The sequence below is a fragment of the Cervus elaphus genome, chromosome 31 (genome assembly GCF_910594005.1).
Source record: "Cervus elaphus chromosome 31, mCerEla1.1, whole genome shotgun sequence".
Taxonomy (NCBI): Eukaryota; Metazoa; Chordata; class Mammalia; order Artiodactyla; family Cervidae; genus Cervus; species Cervus elaphus.
In genome coordinates, this window is record NC_057845.1 from 41,987,776 (window position 1) to 42,011,111 (window position 23,336).

Sequence of the window (23,336 nt, forward strand, 5' to 3'; positions counted from 1 at the left end):
AAAGGTTCTAGCCACAGAATAATGAAAAATAAATAAATAAACCTAAGTTATAAGGGCAGGAAAAGAACTAAAATTGTTATTAGTCACAGGTCAGATGGTTGCATAAGTAAAATTCCAAAAGGAAGTACAGCTAGATTTCAGAATTAATACGTGTATTAGCAAGGCTACAGGAAAAGTCAATGTACAAGACTGTATTATAGTTTTCAAAAATCAATTGTAACGTTAGCCAAAAGAACCCCAAAATATTTAAAATACTCCATTTAAAATAAAATTAAACACATGAATAAATCTACCAAAAGATATGCAAGGCCTCTACACAGAAAACTATTAGCATTATTAGGAAAACTGCTTGCTGTTCAGTCGCTCAGTCATGTCCAACTCTTTGTGATCCCATGGGCTGAAGCATGCCAGGCTTCCCTATCCTTCACCATCTCCAGGAGTTTACTCAAACTCATGTCCATCGAGTCAATGATGCCATCCAACCATTTCATCCTCGGTCATATACCACAGATGTTTTAAATACCCATATTATAAAGTGGTCAAGTTCCTGAGTTAATCTATGGAGCAGGTGCAATACTGATCAAAATCCCAATGAATTTTTGTTATTGCCTTTTCTGAAATTGACAAGTGGTTTTGTAATTTATGTTGAAATGTAGAGAGGTAAGGAAAGACAAACTACTATTAAAGAACATCATGGGAAGGACTTCCCTGGTCATCCAGGGGCTAAGGCGTCACACTTCCAATGCAGGCGGCCCAAGTTTGGTCCTTTGCCCGGAACTAGATGCCACATCCGCGGCTAAGTTCACATATGCCGCAACTGAAAAAAAGAACCTGCCACAAAGAAGATCTTGTGTGCCACAACTGAGACCCAGTGCAGCCAAATAAATTAATTTTTAAAAAATCATGGGAAATTTTGCTCTGAGAATTAGTTAACAGAACTACTTAAAATATTAAAATATTAAATATTAAAATATTAAATATTAATAAATTTAAATAAATAATTTAAATATTAAAAATATTAAAATCTTAGAGATGTTAAAGGAGTACAATTTGTTGTTGTTCAGTTGCTAAGTCATATATGACTCTTAGTCGCAACCCCATGGCCCATAGCATGCCAGGCTCCCTTGTCCTTCACTGTCTCCTGGAGTTTGCTCAAACTCACGCCCATTGACTTGGTGATGCTACTCAACCATCTTGTCCTCTGTTGCCCACTTCTCCTGCTGCCCTCAATCTTTCCCAGCATCAGGGTCTGTCCCAATGAATACAAAGGAGTACAATATTGGCTGTACAATAACTGGAGTACAATAACTGGACCAAAAGACCACTAAAACAGAAAAGAACATGTGGAAACAGGCCATGAATAGATGGATACGCAATTATGACAAAAGTGGAGCCACAGAGAAGTGGGTAAAAGACAGTCTTTTCAATAAATAGTGTTGGATCAATGTGTAAATTTTCTGTAGCTACCATAACAAATAACCACAAATGTAGTGGCTTAAAGCAACACATTTATTATCTTACCATTATCTAAGTCAGCAGCCCAACATAAACCTCATTAGAATAAAATAAACGATAGGCAGAAACATTCTTTTCTGGAGGCTCTAGGAGGGAATTAATTTCCTTGCCATGTCCAGATTCCTAAAACCACCCACATTCCCTATTCTACTTTGGCTTGTGGCACCTTTTCCTCAGTCTTCAAGATTAACAGTGTTGCATCTCTCTGGCTGTTCTTCCCTAATTAAATTTCCCTTTGACTGCAGCCTGGAAAGATTCTACTTTAGAGCTCTATTTGGTTAGGTTGGGCTCAGTCAGATAATACAGGATAAACTGGTCATCCCAGAGTCGTATCTGCAAGGTCCTCTTTGCAGCAGAAGGTAACATATTATGAGGCTCCAGGGATCAGGACCAGGACATCTTTGTGGGGTCCTCATTCTGCCTACCACAGTCAACTAGAAACTCTTTGTAAGAATATAAGAAAACTTCCTTTACCACTCACCAAATACAAAATCAATTCCAAATGGGCCATAACTCTACATGTGAGAGTTTGAAAAATTAAACTTTTGGAAGAAAATATAGAAAAATGTCTTCATGATATTGCGGTAGTGAAGGATTTCATGACCAGAACACACACACACACACACAAAAATACCTAAGATTGAGAAATTGATCTAGATTAAAGTTAAGAGTTTTTCATCAAAATCTAAAAATAATGAAAATGCAAGCCACAGAGTGGGAAAAGGTACAGGCAACACACATGATCAGTGAAGGCCTGTGTCAAAGTTTGGGTTCCCCTGAAAGCAGAACCTGAGAAAAAGGCTTGATACAGGAGCTTCCAGGGATCGGTCGTGTGTTAGGCTTCACAATAAAACAAGTTAACACCAATAAAAACAAAAGTCTTCAATGTAATAGCTAACATTTATTCAATGCTTTCTATGTGCTAAACTCTGTTCTAAGCATTTTATGCGAATCAACTCAGTTAACACCTCAGACATGCCCAGAAGTAGATGCCTTTATGGGCTTCCCTGGTGGCTTAGACGGTAAAGAATCTGCTTGCAATGCAGGAGACCCAAGTTCAATCCCTGGGTCGGGAAGATCCCCTGGAGAAGGGCATGGCAACCCACTCCAGTATTCTTGCCTGGAAAATCCCACGGACAGAGGAGCCTGGCAGGCTACAGTCCATGGGGTTGCAAAAGAGTCAGACTTGACTGAAGCGATTTAGCAAGCAAGCAAGATGCCTTTGTAATCCCTGGGGAAGGAAACTGAATCACAGTATAGTTAATGTAGTTAACTGTGTAGTAGGCACGGTTTGTGATGGCAGGGACTGTTGTCTGTTTTATTGACTGCTACATTCCCACTGCCTGGAAAAGTGCCTCTTCATTGAATAAAGTGGCAAAATAAGATTCACACCCACTCTGCCTTTGACAAATCTTGCATTCTTAACCATAACACAGAACAGCTCATAATGTTATTCACTTAAAATCTCCTATTCAGATCCAGGGTATAACAATGAAGATAATAAAAGCACAGAAAAATTAAAATTATTTTTTAATTAAAAAAATAAGTTTTTATTAAAAAAAATAAAGATACATTTAAAAATGTTATCCATTCATCTAAATTTCTTAGAAGAAAAGGGGATGGGAGAAACCAAAGGCCAAAAGAATGTTTTCAAATACTTTTCTTCCCCACAGGTTTGTTTAGGATCATATTCCCGTCTTTGCAAGCCAGCATTTTAGCCCTTGCCAATGAACTAGCCAGATCATGGAAAGCCACCTCATAACCCTTTTCCCAAGACCCTCTCTCAACTGAAAGACATGTTCGTGTTGACTGTTGGTTCAGCAGTTGTGTTTCTAGCCACTGAATCAAATTAAACTGAAATCAAAACCAAACACATGTTCCTCTAAGAAACAGCCAAAACTTTCACGCTAAATACCAAACATTCTCCCCCCAGCAGTTCAAGAGTTCTAGCACACAACTTTAAGATGTTGACCAAGAATTGTCCAGACTACAGATCATTGCTTGGAAATTTTTCGTTGCTGCTGGTGGTGATGATGTGTGTGTGTGTATGTTTAAAACCAGTGTAGAAAAGTTCATGCAACAATGTGCTCCCATTTTAAGAAAAAATGATTGCAGTATAATTTTGTACAATAAAGTCTCTTCTGAGAGATCACAATTTTTTTTTCTGTTGGATGATGTTTTTGGTGGTCAAGGGAAATTGTTGAAAAGTAGTATTCATTTTTTTTAATGAAATGGGCATTTAAATGAACCATAAGTCAACATTGGTCAAATGAAGCTATGGAAGTGACTGTTAAAAGGACTTTATTTATTTTTTTATTTTATATTGGTGTAGATCAACAATGTCGTGTTAGTTTCAAGTATATAGTAAATTGATTAACTTATATATATATATATATATATATATATATATATTCTTTTTCAAATTCTTTTCCCATTCACATTGTTACAAAATATTGAGTAGAGTTCCCTGTGCTATACAGTAGGTCCTTGTTGGTTAACCATTTTAAATATAGCAGTGTGTACATGTCCATCCCAAACTCCCAAGGTTTTGATGCTTGTGATAATGTCTCCAAAGAAACTATACAGTCTAAAATAATAATATATTACTACTCTTTGTACATTTTACTTTCTATGAACTATATGTGCATATCCGTTTTCATATCAAATCATAATGACTGCTTATTATTATTTCCTTGAGCCTATTAAAATAAATCATTTATATTTTCCCTAGAAGTTCATATATAGTGTTTTTTTATTCAGTCATAAAACTTTTTTTTAAAAAACTAAGATCATGGCATCCAGTCTTATCACTTCATGGCAAATAAAAAGGGGAAAACTAGAAGCGGTGACATATTTTATTTTCTTGAACTCAAAATTCACTGCAGTGACTGCAGCCATGTAATTAAAAGACACTTGTTCCTTGGAAGGAAAGCTATGACAAACCTAGGCAGCATGTTAAAAAGCAGAGACATCACTTTGCTAACAAAGGTCTATCTAGTCAAAGTAATGGATTTTCACTGTCATATACAGATGTGAGAGCTGGATCATAAGGGTGAGCACCACAGAATTAATGCTTTGGAATTGTGGTGCTGGAGAAGACTCTTGAGAGTCCCTTGGATTGAAAGGAGAGCAAACCAATGAATCCTAAAGAAAATCAACCCTGAACATTCATTGAAAGGACTAATGCTGAAGCTGAAGCTCCAATACTTTGGCCATCTGATGGGAAGAGCCAACTCACTGGAAAAGACCCTGATGCTGGGAAAGATCAAAGGCAACAGGAGAAAGAAGTGGCAGAGGACGAAATGGCTAGATAGTGTAACTGACTCAATGGACGTGAATTTGAGCAAACGCTGGAAGACAGCGAAGGACAGGGAAGCCTGGCGTGCTACAGTCCATGGGGTTGCAAAGAGTCAGACACGACTGAGGGACTGAACAGCAACAATGAACAATAAAACTCTATTCATTAAAATTATTGACTTAAGAAATATAGATTAAAAAGAAGACAAAATAATGCCTTGTAACATGTCACTAGAGCCTTGTGCTAAGGTGTTCCCAAACCAATAAATGGCTACTCTGATTTTCAGATGGCTGCTAGTGTAACTACATGTACTATCATCTGGTACATATTTCTACATCTTTTCCACCAAGATATAAATGTCTTTAGTTGTATTCTGGCATTTCTCTCCAATATTCTTTAAACATTACCAAAATACTTCCTATAATCACTTACAGAAGTCATTATTCCAACCAAAGAATGAAGCTCATCTAGACCTGGATGTGTTCTACCTAGATTTAAATAATCTAGGTACCTTTATTCCCTACTACTCTATCTGGACTTCCTTCAGGCTTCTTGGGTGGATCAGACAGTAAAAAAAAAATCTGCCTGCAATGCAGGAGACTTAGGTTTGATCCCTTGGTTGGGAAGATCCCCCGGAGAAAGGAATGGCAATTGACTTCAGTATTCTTGCCTGGAGAATCCCATGGACAGAGGAGTCTGGTGGGCTATAGCCCACGGGGTCACAAAGAGTCGGACACAACTCAGTGACTAACACACACACACTACTTCCTACTTCCCTACTACTAATATTTCTCTATTAATATTTGAGATTTGGTTTATCTACATATTTCTCTTTTATATACCACTTCAGTTATTCTGCTTTCTCTCTGTCTTTGCCTAACTTCAATTTTTGTCCCATTAGTGTGTCTCTTTCTCTCTACTTTGTTCTTTTTTTTAATTTAATTTTATTTATTTTTGGCTATTCTGGGTCTTCATTGCTGTGCGCAGACTTTCTCTAGTTTCGGCAGGCGGGGGCTACTCTCTAGTTGCGGGGCTTGGACTTCTCATTGCTGGGGCTTCTCTCGTTTCAGAGCGCGGGCTCCAGATGCACAGGCTTCAGTAGTTGTGATGCATGGGCTTAGCTGTCCTGAGGCATGCGGAATCTTCCTGCACCAGGGGTCAAAGCCTTGTCCCCTGAACTGGAAGGCAGATTCTTAACCACTGGACCACCAGGGAATTTCTCTACTTTGTTCTTTTGGGCCAAAAACATCTCCATCTCCTAACCCTGCCATGTACTTCTTGCCTCAAATCTTTGTTGCTGTTAGCTTTAAACATATGAATAGATAAGAAAGTTTATATTGCCTGATATTTCTTTTACATTTTCATTCCCCCCCCCCATATATTTGTCTTCCATGTGTCTGTTTTTGCCCTCCCAATATTTGACCATTTACTTATTTACTCTTAGTGGAGGAATATCTATTGACGACCTGCAACATCCAGGTCTATGCTAGATGATGGTAATACAAAGTCATGACCCAGCAAGCACCTTCAAAGAGCTCATGAACTAGTAGAGAATTCATACAGATAAGGAGGAAGTTACAAAGATGTGGAAAGAATGACTACGACCAAGGAGCACGGAGGTGGGGATACCAAACCCAGACTGTGAAAGTCAGATAAGATAGTCTGGCAGATAAGATAGTCTGGCAGATAAGATAGTCTGGCAGATAAGATAGTCTGGCAGATAAGATAGCCATTCTAAGGCCAGAAGAAGAGGCTGCAGGACTTGTGTGCAGGCACATGGATTTCTGGAGATGTCATCTCTTTTTTTGTCATCAGAACCACTTCTGACATCTTAACTTTTAAGGTTTCCTCTTGAGCTATCTTGATAAATGACTTCTCAGTCTTTCATTAATAAAAATGTTTAAGGACCCACTCAGTACCAGGACCACAATAAGTGTGGTCTTTTCTTTTTAAGGCTCATTGTTTAATATTTATTTTTATTTACTTATTTTCTCTTAGCTGTAGCACGTGGGTTCTTCGATCTACATTGAGTCACAGAATCTTTTTTAGTTGTGGCTTGTGGGATCTATTTCCCTGACCAGGGATCAAACCTTCATTGGAAGCATGAAGTCTTAGCTACTAGACCACCAGGGAAGTCCCTAAGACTCATTTTAAACATGCAAGGAATTCCCTGCTTTCACCCTCCCCCATAATTTGGGGAAACTTAACCTGCTTTTCCAAAATGCAAAGTACTCATTTGACTCTTGCTACTGTTTCTTCCTTGACAACAAATGACTTTAAATTTTTAGGTTCCTTTTTACTTTGAAATTGCTCAGTGTAATTTATTGAGTGCTTGCTATGGACAAGACACCATACTATGAGCTCTGAGAGATATACAAAGATGACTAAGCTTCCTCATGAAGCTTATAAACTAATAAGGGAAATGTGCACAAAGAACAGGATATAGAGGATAATAGATGCTCTACTAAAGATATTTTATGTTTAAAGATAAGAATTTCTTAGTTTTAATTAAATTCAGAAGAGCACTGCTTGTTTTTTCCTGAATCATTAGAGAGTTGATAAGATTAGGGCAGAAAGTCTAGATTAGGTCAAAACATTTTTGAGAGGCATTGTGTAATTTTTTTAAAACTATTTTTGTTTTCAATACATCCCAGAGGAAAGGGTGCCTGTACCAGTCTGATTGTATCCAATAATTCAGAAGTCAGTTCATTAGATTAACAAAATTTAATAGTGGTATTATGGATCAAATTAGATTTTAAAATAAGTATTGAAATTTCAGTGTTACCCCTGGGCTTTCACATTCTACATTATGTATTTCTGTAATTTTGGAATACTTTTTAGTAATGATAATGCATTACTTTTTTAATTAGGAAAAAATACATTTGTAAATACATATATGGAGCTTCAATTAGGAAAATGAATGTGAGTGCTAAGTCGCTTCAGTCATGTCTGACTCTTTGCAACTCTATGGACTGTAGCCCACAAGGCTCCTCTGTCCATGGAATTTTCCAGGCAAGAAATCCTGGAATGGGTTGCCCTTTCCTACTCCAGGGGATCTTCCTGACCCAGATTGAACATTCACCTCTTATGTCTCCTGCATTGGCAGGTGGGTTCTTCACCACCAGCGCCACCTGGGAAGCCCAATTAGGAAAATACATTGTGCTAATTCTCCAGAAAGGTATGTGTTAGCTTTCTTTTTCAAAATGAAATATATATATAATTATAAAAGTTGAAAAACTACAGAAAAAAGAAAATAATTACCTATAAAGCTACTACACTAACTCAGTTGTTTTTTAAGATGTGTTTTTTCCTCTTGTTTTTTCTACACATTGATGAGGTTGTTTTTAAGTGATTAGATAGCAACAGTTCATTTTAAAATTTTAATTTGTCTTATTGAAGTATGGCTGACTTACAATGTTATGTTAGTTTCTGGTGTAGAGCAGATAATTCAGTTATACATGCATGTAATAGTTTGCATTTGTTTATCCCAAACTCCCAGTGCATTCTTCCCCAGCCCCCCTCCTTTTTGGCAATCACGAATCTGTTCTCTGTGTCCTGTGAGTCTGCTTCTGCTTATGGATAAGTTCGTTTGTGTCATAGTTTATTTATTTATATTTTATATTGAAGTATAGTTGATTAACAATGTTGTTAGTTTCAAGTATACAGCAAAGTGATTCAGGTTTATATATATATATATATATATATATATATATATATATATGTATATATATATATATGAAAGTGAAAATTACTCAGTCATATCTGATTCTTTGTGGCCCCATGGACTATACAGTCCATGGAATTCTCCAGGCCAGAATACTGGAGTGGGTAGCCTTTCCCTTCTCCAGGGATCTTCCTAAACCAGGGATCGAACCTAGTTCTCCTGCATTGCAGGCAGATTCTTTACCAGCTGAGGCACCAGGGAAGCCCAAGAATATTGGAGTGGGTAGTCTATCCCTTCTCCAAGGGACCTTCCCAATCCAGGAATCAAACTGGGGTCTCCTGCATTGCAGGCAGATTCTTTACCAGCTATACATGTGTTTATTCTTTTTTCAAATTCTTTTCCCATTTAGGTTATTATAGAATATTGAGTAGAGTTCCCTGTGCTATACAATGAGTCCTTGCTGGTTGTCTATTTTAAATATAGTAGTGTAAAAAAAAATAAAATAAAAAAATAAATATAGTAGCATGTCACACCAATGTTTGTTGCAGCACTGTTTACAATAGTCAATACATGTAAGCAACCTAAATGTTCATCAATAGAAGAATGGATAAATACGATGCGGTGTATATATATATATATATACATATATATATATATATAATGGAATATTACTCAGCCATTAAAAAGAATGAAATAATGCTATTTGCAGCAACATGAATGGACTTAGAAATTATCATACTAAGTGAAGTAAGTCAGAGAAAGACAAACATCATATGATACCACTTTTATGCAGAATCTAAATAAAATACATAAACGAACTTGTATTTACAAAACAGAAATAGGTTCACAGACTTAGAAAACAAATGTATGGTTGCCAGAGGGAGAATGAAGTGTGGTGAGGGATAAATTGGGAGTTTGGGATTGAGAGAGAATATTTCTTAATAATATTTAACCCACAGGAATAGGAACATTTTCTTCACATGTACACAGTTCTGTGTTTTTAGCCCAGATGGAAAGGTAGAATCATGGAATATATGCATGAAAATATCTTATAGATTATCCTGAAATATTCAAACTCTAATTATCATCTCACACTAGGTAAAACCATTATCTTCCAGATTTACTACTTTGTAGATGGAGTCATATTAACAGCAATAATCCAGATTTTATTGACACTTGTCATGAACAGAGGTTCATGACATTGTACAGGAGGCAGGGATCAGGGCCATCCCCAAGAAAAAGAAATGAAAAAAAGCAAAATGGCTGTCTGAGGAGGCCTTACAAATAGCTGTGAAAAGAAGAGAAGTGAAAAACAAAGGCGAAAGGAAAGATATACCCATTTGAATGCAGAGTTCCAAAGCATAGCAAGGAGACATAAGAAAGCCTTCCTCAGTGATCAGTGCAAAGAAATAGAGGAAAACAATAGAATGGGAAAGACTAGAGATCTCTTCTAGAAAATTAGAGATACCAACGGAACATTTCATGCAAAGATGGGCACAATGAAGGACAGAAATGATATGGACCTAACAGTAGCAGAAGATATTAAGAAGAGGTGGCAAGAATACACAGAACTATATAAAAAAGATCTTCATACTCCAGATAACCAGGATGGTGTGATCACTCACCTAGAGCCAGACATCCTGGAATGTGAAGTCAAGTGGGACTTATGAAGCATCACTATGAACAAAGCTAGTGGAGGTGATGAAATTCCAGTTGAGCTATTTCAAATCCTAAAAGATAATGCTGTGAAAGTGCTATATTCAATATGCCAGCAAATTTGGAAAACTCAGCAGTGGCCACAGGACTGGAAAAGGTCAGTTTTCATTCCAGTCTCAAAGAATGGCAATGCCAGAGAAAGCTCAAACTACCATACAATTGCACTCATCTCACACACTAACAAAGTATTGATCAAAATTCTCCAAGCCAGGCTTCAACAGTACGTGAACTATGAACTTCCAGATGTTCAAGCTGGATTTAGAAAAGGCAGAGGAACCAGAGATCAAATTGCCAACATCTGCTGGATCATCGAAAAAGTAAGAGAGTTCCAGAAAAACATCTACTTCTGCTTTATTGACTATGTCAAACCCTTGACTGTGTGGATCACAACAAATTGTGGAAAATTCTTAAAGAGATGGGAATACCAGACCACCTGACCTGCCTCCTGAGAAATCTGTATGCAGGTCAGGAAGCAACAGTTAGAACTGGACATGGAACAACAGACTGGTTCCCAATAGGGAAAGGAGTACGTCAAGGCTGTATATTGTCACCCTGCTTATTTAACTTCTATGCGGAGAACATCATGAGAAGTGCTGGATAAAGCACAGGCTGGAATCAAGATTGCTGGGAGAAATATCAATAACCTCAGATATGCAGATGACACCACTCTTAGGGCAGAAAGCGAAGAACTACAGAGCCTCTTGATGAAAGTGAAAGAGGAGAGTGAAAAAGCTGGCTTAAAACTCAACATTCAGAAAACTAAGATCATGGCATCTGGTCCCATCACTTCATGGCAAATAGATGGGGAAACAGTGGGAACAGTGACAGACTTTATTTTGGGGGGGCTCCAAAATCACTGCAGATGGTGATTGCAGCCATGAAATTAAAAGACACTTGCTCCTTGGAAGAAAAGCTATGACCAACCTAGACAACATATTAAAAAGTAGAGACATCACTTTGCCAACAAAGTTCTATCTAGTCAAAGCTATGGTTTTTCCAGTAGTCATGTATGGATGTGAGAGTTGGACTATAAAGAAAGCTGAGTGCTGAAGAATTGATGCTTTTGAACTATGATGTTGGAGAAGACTCTTGAGAGTCCCTTGGACTGCAAAGAGATTCAACCAGTCCATCCTAAAGGAAATCAGTCCTGAATATTCATTGGAAGGACTGATGCTGAAGCTTCAACTCCAATACTTGGCCACTTGATTTGAAGAACTGACTCTTTTGAAAAGACCCTGATGCTGGGAAAGATTGAAGGGAGGAGAAGGGGACAACAGAGGATGAGATGGTTGGATGGCATCACCGACTGAATGGACATGAGTTTGAGTAAACTCCAGGAGTTGGTGATGGACAGGGAGGCCTGGCATGCTGCAGTCTATGGGGTCTCAAAGATTTGGACACGACTGTGTGACTGAACTGAACTGAACTGAACTGTCCTCACTTCTCACATAGGACCCTAATCTCCTGAAAAGGTCCCCCAAATTTTTCTGGGACTTCAGATAATGTTTCACTTGTGCTATAAGTAAAACCAGTTACCTGTCTAGTCACCTGTTTTCTTCCCTCATCTCAGCTCTAACCATCATGGGCTAGATGTTGCTGAGTTTCCTGGAGACACTGCCTTCCCCAGGATGCTGCCACAGACATCCTGGAAATGCCAAAACAGTGCTGCGGTGTGTGCAGAAACATAGACTGCACTTCCCTGGTGGTTGAGAATCTGCCTTCCAATGCAGGGGACATGGATTCAGTCCCAGGTCAGGGAACTAAGATCCCGCATGCTGCAGGGTGACTAAGCCCTGAGTGTCACAATGAAGATCCCCAGTGCCTCAATTCAGACCTATTTATGTTGATCTGTGACAGAAACCAAAGCAGTATTATAAAGCAATCATCAATTAAAAATAAATTTTTTAAATAATATAATAAATTTTTTTAAACAAAAGGAAGCACAGAATGTCCCCTTCTCCTCTCCTATTGGAGAGGTTCACCAGCATGTCCCATGTCTTGGGACACTTTCTACTCAAAATGTGGTCCGTGGACCAGCATCATTGGGCAGAATTGTTAGAAATGCAGACTCTCAGGCGCTGTGTATCAGAACCTGCCTTTTAAGAAGAGTCCCAGGTGATTCATATACAAGTGATGGTCTGGGGAACACCTACTCAAGACACATTCTGAGGCTACGACAAGAATTCATTTGGGACAAGGGCAGTGTTGGGTCAGAAAACAAAAGTAGCAGATAATAGGCCCTTTTATAATGATTTCTTCTCTTTGAAGACCTTGTCTTTATGACTCGGCCAAACGTAGGCTAGATGGCCCCTTCTCCTAGGATGCACTCTCCCTCAGGAACCCCTCACTCTTCACTGCCTCACCGAGAGAGACTTTTGGTGACCTGTCACTTCTATTTCATTGCAACAAGACGTGACTTAGGCTCAAAATAAGAATCTACCACACTATGGGAGATCTTATACATGTAAAATAATTTTTTTTTTCTAACAAATATTGATTCAGCACCTATTATTTCCTAGTGGAGAAAGAACCAAAAGGTTCCCACATGGAAGAGTCACTGTAGCTTGGAGAAACCAGCCTTATATCTTGACCTTACAGCCTGTCTGTGTCCTTCCTCCAGGTGAAACACCCTCTTCCAGTTCTATTTTTCTACATTCTTACCCACGCTCCAAGGCCAATTTCAGATGCCAGTTTATCAATGTAATCGGCTGTAATCCCCTCCTATAAATATGCCTTTAACAATCCAGAAGCTTGTGTGTGTTCAGTCATGTCTGACTCTTTGCAACCCCGTGGATTGTAGCTCACAAGGTTCTCTGTCTGTGGAATTTTACAGGGAAGAATGCTGGAATGGGTTGCCATTTCCTCCTCCAGGGGATCTTCCCGACCTAGGGATGGAACCCGCGTCTCTTGCATCGCCTGAGTTGGCAAGCGGATTCTTTACCACTTGAGCCATCTGTGAAACTCTGACAAGTCAGAACTCCCATCATACCCTGGCTTAAAATTGTGTATGTTGAAGTCTTGTGAGAAGGGAATATGTCCCTTATAGGTAAAAAGTGTATTTTAGTCAGTTTTCTTAGATTCTCCATAGGACCTAGCATGATGCCTTTTTTTGAAAAAAAAGGAAACAGTTAAAGGTAATGAGTCTATTCTGTTAATGCTTCCCCATTCAGGAAGTGTTTAAATCAGCCTTCTCAAATCATAGTCAGAGAACATGAGGGCAAATGCAAAACACTGGCTGGGATAGTTAGGAGGATTTAGCTTTTCCCACCTTTTTCTCTATCAGATTGGTTCTTTCATGCAAAACAACATCCTCATTGGTAGGTTAGTAGCTGTTAATCTCAGCTGAATAGCATATCATCTTGTTTACAGCTGAATAGAAGTGGGCTGGCTACACACATATATATATTTAAGCCTGTTAGTATTTAAGAGGTCTCTTACCTTGGCAGGTAGCACTTTTTATGCCTGGTTTTTCCTAAAGCTGAGATGGCAACCCAGGCAAAGGGCCTTCTTTCTGAAGAATGTAGGGATGCTCTCAATAAAGTAGCATCTTACGAGCTGCATGTCAGTGATGCTTATTTATCTATGGTTAGTATGTGTCCTGGAGTTACTGTCAGGGAGGTTTCAGATCTGGTCCAGATAATGTATCTTACAAAGCCTTCCTCATTTTTGTTGTGGCCATGTTTGTTGTTTGATACCAGAGGAAACAACAATTTAGTGGCTGGGATTTTGCTGCTCTGAGGCCCAGTGATTTAGCGCTATGATTGCAAACTGTGGGTGAATAGTTGGGAGAATAATTCTTTTCCAGAGTATTCCCAAAACTTGCGCAGGCATCCGACACTGTTATAAATAATTTTTTCACCCATCTGCAAGTGTTGATATGGTAGGGTTAATGAAATAGTTTGACTTTTGTAGAGTTCAGTGGTTTTAAACATTTTCTTAAGTTTATTGACTTATTGGCTGCACTGGGTCTTCATGGCTGTGTGTGTGTTTTCTTTAGTTACGGTGAGTGGGAACACTCTAGTTGCGGTGCATGGGCTTCTCATTGCGGGGGCTTCTCTTATTGCAGAGCACAGGCTCTAGGGCACTTGGGCTAGTAGTTGTGGCACACAGGCTTAGTTGCCCCACCGTATGTGGGATCTTCCTGGACCAGGAATCAAACCGGTTTCCTTTGCCTTGGTGGACAGATTCTTAACCACTGGACCATCAGAGAAGTCCCAAGATTGACTTTTGAATGTCACTTACTTTACGCTGGACTTCTGCCAGTTGTCAACATAAACACTGGTTATGGTGCTAGCATATAGCGTTCATAAACCTGACCCTTAAAGAGGTCTAATGGCCAAATGCTAGGCACCAGCATGTTAAAACCTGGGTCGCTTCTCTTTGAGGTAGCCTGGGTTTCAGAAGGCAGTTGGGGCCTTCTGGAAGTCAAAGAGCAGACTGAGAACCCTGGCATGAACAAAGAAGGCCTCTTTTGGACAGCCATAGAGATAAAGTGAGTTTGTGTGAGATTCCTGCCCTAAACACCAACTCCTCTTACCTGCAGTCTCTCCCCATTCTTATCTCTGCTCCAGGCCTGTTATCACATTGAAGATTCAGAAGCGCCTACTTTTCATTCATTCTTCCAAGACCAAGCTGATGTGAAGAGGGAGCATGCAAAGCAGTTCATAAAATATCTAAGAAAATATAAATGCAAAATCTGCCTTCCGGTGATTAAGGTGACGATGTAGCTTTGTTATGATGATCTCTATAGGGCCCTTGCTGGGTCTAGAAAACTAAGTTATTAGTTGTTTTCTGACTTGTTCCATTACTCATGTTCCTACATGGGATTATAGCAGCTGACTGAGGGTAAGCATGTATCTTGTCTGTAACCTCTTCATATCATTTTGAGTAAATTTCAGTCATTAAATCTTAGTTTTTCTTTTCTGAAAGAGTGATACAAAGTGTGACCTCTGGACCAGCAGCACCAGCATCACCTGGGACCTTATTAGAAATGCAAATTCATGGGGCCCACTCTAAGAAACTGAGTCACCCTCTCTAAGGGTGGGGCCCAAGGAGCTAAAGAGCTTAACAAGCTCTCCAGATGATTCTAATCCTCTGTATAGTTTGAGAAGATCTGTTCTCTTCTAGAGTGGTTTGTATCTTATGTTAGCTCTTTAATTCAGACACACACTCAGGCATTTAATACAGCTGCCTCTTCAATGTATTTACTAAAATAAACTTTTTTTCCCACTGGAACAGACTCTACATTTGTAGAGTTGTACATTCTAATTGCTGCTGCTGCCTCAGCTGCATCGACTCTGTGCGACGCTATGGACCGCAGCCTGCCAAGCTCCTCCGTCCATGGGACTCTCTAGGCAAGAGTGAAAGAGTGGGTTGCCATGCTCTCCTCCAGGGGATCTTCCCAATCCAGGGATTGAACCTGGGTCTCCTGCAATGCAGGCAGAGTCTTTAATGCTGAGCCACAAGGGAGGCCCTATTGCTACATACTTGTCTCTTATTTCCTCTTTCTTAGGAATAATTACTATTACCAACTTAAACATGATGAATAGGGACTCACCCAAATGATAGAGAATAGGTATTTATGTTCTAAAAGGGCTTCCCCCCATGGCTCAGATGGTAAAGAATCTGCCTGCAATGTAGGAGACCTGGGTTTGATCCCTGGGGCGGGAAGATTCCCCTGGAGGAGGGACTGGCAACCCACTCCAGTACTCTTGCCTGGAGAATCCAGAGGAGACAGGAGCCTGGTGGGCTACAGTCCATGGGGTCTCAAAGAGTCGGACACAACTGAGCGACTAACACAGCCATATATATTTATGTTCTAAAACCAGGAAACAGAAAAAAGCAACAATCTAAAGTTGATTTACTCCTAATGTTTTTGATATACTCTAAAGAAGCAATCTAAACCTTAGTTGAAGCTATTACATTTGGAAATATCCCTCCTTATCTGAGGGGTTCTTTTTAACTCCAGGTCTCTAAAGACAACTAAATGTCTGGTGGTAATTGAACTGAACTACTCTCCAAAGCTAAAGAAATTCCAAAGCTAATGGAAGAGTGCACATAACTGCTAGTGGTATCCATGCTTTGCAGAACATTAAAGTCACCTGGAGAGCTTTTAAAAGCCCTGCTCCTCGGTACCAATTAAGTCAGAACGTCTGCAGCTGACAGCCAGACACCAGTATTTAAGGGGCTCCACTGATTCCATCATGCCACAAAGCATGGAAACTACTGGTCTCTGCAAACCTTTAAATCTGCCCAGGAAGTAGGGTGTAACTAAGCTGCGCCTCAACTAGGAGAGTGACTCCCTCTTTCTCTCCAACAGAGGCCTGATATAGATAACTGGGGAACTGGTAAACAAGCTATACTGTCTGCTCTGGAGTTGGAGAATGTGTTAAACACGCTCCTGCAAGACCTGAAGGCCTCAGCTTCTAGGAATAGAGAAACCAATGTAAGTAGCAAACAGCTCCTTTCACTTCTAGATGATGGCTTGCTTCTAGGAAATGAACCCAAGGCAATGGATCATCTAATGTGCTTATTTCCTCTAAAGGGAGTATATGAACTTATTTCTTAGAGTAATTGGGAGGTGGGAGGAGCAGGGGCCCTGGTAAGGAGAAAGGCAACTCGATACAAGATGAAGACTTTTCAGGAATAATCTGCACTCTGAATATTTAAATAAACCCATCTTGAGAGTCGCTATCCTAGACTACCCCTACAAAAGTGAATGTCAATGGTGACCTATTCTGTAGACTTCTCTGAAGTGTTCTTTGGTTAATGGTGAACACTCTATTGCAGTGATAAAATTTCTCACCAAAGTTCTTAGTTTCTCTGGAAGTTGAAGAAAATGATCTAGTAGGAAAGCTATCAAACTTGCTGCATATTGGACTCACTGTAGAGCCCTGAAAACTATCAAATGCCTGAGCCTTACACCAGAACCCTAAAATTTCAGTGCTTGGGAATGAGGTCTGGGAGCTTACTTGACACTTAACCTATGATTCAAATAGGGTGAACAACCATTACAGGAGTAGCTTATTAAATTAATCTGTGCTTTTGATGAGATGCCTTAACACTCATACTCATTGAAAGTGGATGTTTGGTGGGAGGGGGGTTCCGGATGGAGGGGGACACATGTATACCTGTGGCAAATTCATGTTGATGTATGGCAAAAACCATCACAATATTGCAAAGTAATTATCCTCCAACTAAATAATTTTAAGAAAAGATAACATTGAAACCAACTATACTCTAATAAATAAATCTTTAAAAAGTGGATGTTTGTATTCATCTGGAGGTCTTGAATGTCAGAGATTGATGCCTTTGAACTTCATTATGCATGTAAATCATCTAGTCCCTTCTTAAAACAGATTTTGATTTAGTAGGCGTGGAAGAGATTTGAGATTCTGTATTTCTGACAAACTCCTAGAGCTGCTGGTCCATGAACTATAATTTGGGTAGGAGATTAGATTGTCTCCTGCTACAGACAAGGTCCTTAATGAATTTTTTCTTGTTTTTATTTCTGTAGCTCTTACGCTTCATGAAAAAGTACCTGGATGAACAGACCAGGAACATAAGCTATCTGGAATACCAGCTTAACTATCAGAAGGAGTTGGAAACGTCAGCCCAGAGTGAAGGACAGCCTGAAAATGTCGCCGGACCATCTGGAGCATCAGGTCAAAAGACAGAATCTGCCGGCAACTCTCCGAGTCCTCCTGCCCAGAAGATCCCAAAGCCAGCTCCTTAAGAATCCTGATCTCCATTTGACAGAAGTATGCTTTTCTTTTCATCTCAGATCCTAATCCTCCTTGTTGTACATGCAAATAAATGCGTTTTGCATTATGATTATGTGTGGAGAGATCGCTATTGGAGCATAAGAACGGTTAGGTTCATAAATGGGAGTTTGAAAGCTTCCTGAGGTACCGTGGATGCATTAGACTTAAAAAAAAATTCCCTCAACACCCAGATGTAGAATCAGGTTCTAGCAAATTCAGTTAGTCCAAGTGGATACAGATGAAATTAAGTAGCGAAACCTAATGTCTTGCTAATTCTCCTCCCCACAACTTAATATATTGTTGCTGCTGCTAAGTCGCCTCAGTCATGTCCAACTCTGTGCGACCCTATGGACAGCTGCCCACCAGGCTCCTCTGTCCACAGGATTCTCTAGGCAAGAACACTGGAGTGGGTTGCCATTTCTTTCTCCACTTAAATTATATTAAATTTACAAAATAGTAGGGTTTTCTAATAAATGCAAAGCTAAACTTAAACAAGAGCTCTTGGTCTAGAAAAGAGGACTTCACTTGAAAGATATACAGTGAATAGGCAGCTACAACCCACATGCCCTTCCAGTGCTGGAGGCAGGCGCAGAGAACGGGGACACAGGTAACTAAGACACGATAGACAAGTGTCAGGATGGCCCTACCCGCTCCACTGTGGGCTAGCCAGCAGCTACTGGGGGAGTTGCTTTCAGGAGCAAAGAATGAGCATGCAATCTTGGATCATACCCAAGGGCCTCAGGTGGCTAGTACCACCTAGGTAAAGGAGGGGTCTATAAAGGGCACCTAAACTCTGGGATCTAATGTCTGATGATCTGAGGTGGAGTTGATATAACAATAATAGAAATAAAGTGTGCAATAAATGTACTTGAGTCATCCTGAAACCATCCCCAACTCCTGGTTGGTAGAAAAATATCTTCCTTGAAACCGGTCACTGGTGCCAGAAGATTGGAGACCACTGCTCTATAGGATTGTGTCCTGACTTGAAAACTAACTCAATGGCTTTGAATAAGTTTTTATCTGCCTTACTCATTGATGCAGTTTAATCATCTGTAAAGTGGGATTACTATTACTTAGTTCATAAAGTTAATAAAAGGATTGTGCTGTGCTTATTTGGTTAGTCATGTCCAAATAAAAGGATTAAAGGATTATATAAAGTATCTAAAAACAGTACCTGCTCAGATAATGTTATTTGTACAATAAATAGTGCCACTGCTTAAACATGTGGAAAGCCAGTACATATCAGAAGTACTGACGGTAAGAAAACAAATCACTGAAATTAAGCCAGAATCTTAAAATGTTTAATCTTAGAATTATCTTGTTTGAAACAAGGATAAGTGATCATGAGAAAGAACCAACTATATATCTTGGAAAAACTGAAGTTAACAAATGGGCTGAATATTCAAATAAACACAGCTAACCAAACAAGTGATCTGGAAGTAAGCTAAGAAGTTCTCTGGCAAAAGAATAAAGAAATGGTCTTTAAAAGTTAAAACATGGAGTTGCAATAAAAGATCTAATTAGAGTTTTGACAGGAAGGAAATCAAGAGATTTATTATAGTGAAATTTTAAAGCATCAAGGATGAAAAAGTTTGCCATTAAGTCATCATTCAAGGAAAACTGATGTATTAATAACAGCTTTTTCACCAATATTAGAAGCAGAAATAAGAAAAACGTCTTCCAAACACTGGAGGGGGAAATTAATAGACCTAGGATAGAATAGACCAATGCAGGTATACACTAAACTTATCAGAAGCTTTTAACCCAAAGACCTTTACTGTGAACAATATCACTGCTTCAACAGTAAAATGTAAGGGCATGGGCTTCTATGGGCAGATTCAAAGTAAACTGGCTGATATTAATATAAGTGTGCTATGCTGGAGCAATCCTAATGGGAAAGGGTATGCCCCCAGGGAATAGTCAACCACATTGTGGATTTTTCCTACCTTTTCTACAAGTCACACATCTTGAAAATCATCGCCATGGGAAGCTTGTCACCACTGGAGAAATACTAGTGTACAAAGCCTTCTTGAATAAAGTTCTCGCTTCTACAATTACTAATTTATATTAATTTTATACTTATTAGTGAATGATAGAAATTCACAGTAAATGGAGAATAAGACAAGACCACCTTATCCTCAGCACTACTTGTGTTCTGAATGTTCTCAAACAGCATTTCTCAACCTCAGTACTATTTTTTTTTTTAATTGATGATATTCCCCATTCTATATATTACATCCCTGGGACTAATTTTTTTATAATTTTATTTTTATATATTTATTTTTGGCTGTGCTGGGTCCTCACTGCTGAGCGGGCTTTTCTCTAGTTGTGGCGAGTGGGGGGCTCCTCTCTGGTTGTGGTGCACAGGCTTCTCACTGTGGGTTGGCGCTTCCTCTTGTCGTGGGACACAGGCTCTAAGGCACATGGGCTTCAGTAGTTGCAGCACATGGACCTAGTAGTTTCAAGTGCCAGGCTCTAGCGCACAGGATCAATAGTTATGGCACAAGGGCTTAGTTGCTCCATGGCATGTGGGATCCTCCTAGAAAAGGAATTGAACCCATGCCTCCTGCATTGGCAGGCAGATTCTTTACCACTGAGCCACCAAAGAAGCCCTCAACCTCAGTACTATTAATATTTTGAGGCTAATGACCCATCGTTTTAGGGAGTATTCCTTCACATTGTAAGGTGTCCAGGAGCTTCCCTGACCTCTGACTACTAGATAGAGCCTTCTCCAGTTGTAACAAAAATGTCATTCTCTTTTGTGGCTAAGCAATATTCTATTGTATACACATACTACATCTTTATCCATTCATCTGCTGATGGATTCTTAGGTTGCTTCCATACTTGGGCAATTGTAACTAATGCTGCTGTGAATGTTGGGGCACATGTATCTTTGGGAATTAGTGTTTTTGTTCTTTTCAAAATTTACCTAGGAATGAAGTTGCTGGGCCATGTGGTATTTCTGTTTTTAGTTTTTGGGGAAGCCTCCATACTGCTTTCCACAGTGGCTGCACCAATTTACATTCCCACCAACACTTTAGGAGAGTTCCCTTTTCTACACATCCTCACCAACATTTATTTCTGCTCTTTTTTAAAAATGTGACTTTGGATTGTTCTTTTTATACTTATTTATTTATTTATGTTTCACTTCATGGCATGTAGAATCTTAGTTCCCCCACCAAAGATGGAAGCTGAGGCCCCTGAACTGGAAGTATGGAGTCTTAACCAACAGACTGCCAAGGAGGTCTCCTATTTGTGTTCTTTTTGATGATAACCATTCTGACCACTGTGAGGTGATATTCACATTGTGGTTTTGATTTGCATTTCTTTGATGATTAGTGATGTTGAGCATCTTTTTATGTGCCTTTTGACCATCTGCATTTCCTCTTTGAAAAATATGTATTCAGTTCTTCTGCCCATCTTTTAAATGGATTGTTTGTTTTTTTGATGTTGAGTTGTATGAGCTATTTATATATGTTGAATATTAACCCCTTATTAGTCATGTCACTTGCAAATATTTTCTCCCATTCAGTAGACTCTCTTTTTGTTTTGTTGATGGTTCCCTTTGCTGTGCAAAAGCTTTTAAGTTTAACTAGGTCCCATTTGTTTATTTGTTCTTTTGTTTCCTTTGCTTTGGGAGAGGGATCCAAAAAAAATATTGCTACGATTTCTGTCACAGAGTGTTCTGCCTATGTATTCCTCAAGGAGTTTTATAGTATCTGCTCTTACATTTAGGTCTTTAATCCATTTTGAGTTGTTTTTTGCATATGGTGTTAGAGAATACTTTCATTTCATTCTTTTATATGTGTCTATCTAGTTTTCCTAGCACCACTTATTGAAGAGACTATCTTTTCTCCATTGTATATTCTTGCCCCCTTTGTCATAGATTAATTAATCATAAGTACATGGGTTTATTTCTGGGCTTTCTTTCCTATTCCATTGATTAATGTATCTGTTTTTGTGCCAGTGCCATACTATTTTGATTACTGTGGCTTTGTGGTATAGTCTGAAGGCAGGGAATATGATTCTCCTAGCTCTGTTCTTCTTTTTCTAGATTGTTTTGACCATTTGGGGTCTTTTATGTTTCCATACAAAGTTTAAAGTTATTATAGTCTTATGAAAAATGCCATTAGTTCTATTTTCTTGAATCTGCCACCTCTGTGTGACTCCTCATCCAAACGTATTCTACTTCTAACTCCAACTCTCTTGTTGCACTAACCCTCTTTGATCACAGAAGTTCTCACTGATAATGGGGCCTCATCCTTTTGGGAGTGAATATTTACTCTTGATTTCTGACACCTACCACTTTTGCAAATCCTGTTCTCAGAAACACCTGCAGCACTGTTGTGGCTTTCTGAACTAAAGCCTATGACTTCAGATGCTCCAAACAGTTATCATCTAGGATACTTAAAGGAAGAGAATGAGGAGAAAAAAATCCAGTAATAATAGAGTATGTGTCATAAAGCACACACGCTAAAATGTTTACTTCCTAAAAATGAGGAATATTTCTTAAGTCCAAAAATCATACCATTTGTCTGCTAATGAGGTTTCAGTAATAGGGCTATGCTAACAGAAGGTCTTTTTGGAAACTTTAGGTACATAAATGCAAAATGGCAAGCCCTCATAAAGAATCATGAAGGCAACCTAGATTGGAGGAAGCCAGTTAATTTTGTGACTACAGAAAATAGAGATACTGCTTTAGAAAAAAGTAGCAAAATCACTTAGCCTAGATGACCATCCAGGTCATTTCTCACCTACAGGAAATTCTTAAAAATGAATGATTTAGAAATCCCCATCTCAAATAACAATGATCAATACAAAAGAAGAAAGGGCTTAGTGGGGAACTGATATGTAGATGCTATTAGAGAAAAAGGAAGGGAAATAAACCATAGCTGATTAACATATGAGGACTACTTTGATATGGAATAGTTGAAAACTGTGATCAAACATTTTAATTTTAGCTATTCTAGTGGGTATACAGTACATCCTATTGTAGTTTTCATTTGCATTTCCCTGATGACTATGAAAAGTAAATGTTTAAAACTGTTACAAAATAATAATGGAGAATAACTTAACCTTCTGCCCTGGTTCTTTGAAGGAGCAGAACTGAGTCTGATTAAGAGGAATATTACAAATGCAGTCTACTAGAATGGAAGCATACAGACACGTAAGGCTCTCTAGGATCCTGCCTGTTAGCATTAGAGGTATGAATACTGGGTCACTGCATGGAGGTTTGCTGATGCTCACAGATACTATTATTACCAATATTGTTATGCCTGTATTTTATTTTTTGTTTATTCATTTATTTTTGGCTGTGATGGGTCTTTGTTGCTGTGTGTGGGCCCTCTCTAGCTGTGCACAGGCTTCTCATCGCATCTCA

The 23,336-nt window shown here is 39.0% G+C and overlaps 1 long non-coding RNA gene across 2 annotated transcripts in view; it reads left to right on the forward strand.

Moving 5' to 3' along the window:
• Nucleotides 1–23,151, forward strand: part of LOC122687463 — a 36,791-nt gene extending 13,640 nt beyond the window's left edge. The window contains exons 1-4 of one of the 2 annotated variants that reach the window (XR_006339148.1): nt 14,777–14,908; nt 16,513–16,638; nt 17,710–17,953; nt 23,055–23,151. This is a non-coding gene — a long non-coding RNA (uncharacterized LOC122687463). Of the gene's footprint in view, nt 1–14,776; nt 14,909–16,512; nt 16,639–17,709; nt 17,954–23,054 lie in introns of those variants that run through there. The other variant, XR_006339149.1, reaches the window with a different exon arrangement.
• Nucleotides 23,152–23,336: the final 185 nt, after the last annotated feature.